Source organism: Bombus pyrosoma, linkage group LG10 (genome assembly GCF_014825855.1).
Source record: "Bombus pyrosoma isolate SC7728 linkage group LG10, ASM1482585v1, whole genome shotgun sequence".
NCBI lineage: Eukaryota > Metazoa > Arthropoda > Insecta > Hymenoptera > Apidae > Bombus > Bombus pyrosoma.
Window position 1 is genome coordinate 16978192 of NC_057779.1, and position 1548 is coordinate 16979739.

Here is a 1548-nt window from a genome sequence, read left to right on the forward strand (position 1 = left end):
TATAATAATCGGGGTTTCTCTCATTTTAGTTATTCCAAATGAACTTTTCAATTTTTAATTCAGTTTAAATCCAGTTACTTAAAATTCTTGTTTCTAACGTAACCCTAGTTTCGATTAAAAAGATACAAATGATTCTCTATTTTTGCTAAAATTAAAACAAGATTAATTTGATCTATAATTGATCATTATTAGTAGTTTAATTCTAATGTATGTAATGTTCTCGTTTTAAAGATGGCTGTTTTTTTTACATACCAAATTCAGTAAACGAGTTTGTTTCAGATTTATCAATTTACAGAAAATACATTTCAGTTACATATTTGAACGGTTCATAGCATATTAAATATGTATACTAGAGGCCCAAATGATTTTTCTTTCATTGTCTGATAGTTCGGGCTTCTTTCCGTTTTCCCATTTTCAAGAGGTGCATATTACGTTCACTTCAGAGTTTATAACTTTCGATATCTTCAAAAGTTTAGTACAACGAGTTGTATGTCCCTTTCGCAAGACTCTAAATTATATATGCAGTGTCAGTAGTTTCATTTTGCATCTCCCGTTCCAAGTTAGACAAATGTATCTTTGAGACCGAATGTTGCCAGTATGGTTGCGAATTATTGTACAATGTTGTGAAACGATTGCACCGATCAGCACAAACATTGTAGAATAATTCGATACCAAGCTAAGAACTACACTAATACATTCCAGTTTGGATTACGAAAAGCCACGAAGAGAATTTTGGATAATCTAAAGTGGACTGCAACGTTGGACACCGTTGGACGCCGTTGGACACCGTTGGACGCCGTTGGACACCGTTGGACGCCGTTGGACACCGTTGGACGCCGTTGGACACCGTTGGACGCCGTTGGACGCCGTTGGACCACGTTGGACAACGTTGGACAACGTTGGACGCCGTTGGACGCCGTTGGACGCCGTTGGACGCCGTTGGACAACGTTGGACAACGTTGGACGCCGTTGGACGCCGTTGGACAACGTTGGACGCCGTTGGACGCCGTTGGACGCCGTGGGATGCATGCGTTTTAGCCTTAATTAATCGTAAGGTAGATACCTATGTTAAGTGCGTTGTGAGCTCATTCTGTACAACGATATTTATCTATCTTGGATCGAAAAATGAAAATTTCGCCTCTCTTGAACCGCTTGCTTACCGCACAGATAAAATTATTGACGCGATTATCGGTTTGCGATCACTCCCTTCTTTCAATCTGCCGCGTGGCGTACTCGCTCGCGCGTATTCCGGATGCGTGTGGGTCAACGTGCACTGGACAACTCTTTGGATTTGTAAGTCGCCCCAAGGACACCTCTGTCTTGGTGACTACTCGACAACTGCTCGTCGTTTGCCGCGAGTCGCGGGAGTTGTCATCGCGCTGGTGATACTTGAGTCGCAGATCCGCAATCCTGTCCGATTGGTACTTCGGTACTCGGACAGGGACCTGCATTTAACGTCCTCCGTAATTCTGTTCAAGTGGCAAGCTCGCGGGGGTGGACCCCACTGTTCAGTCGGGGCCTTGCCTTTGTAATCCTGTTCAGCGGTCC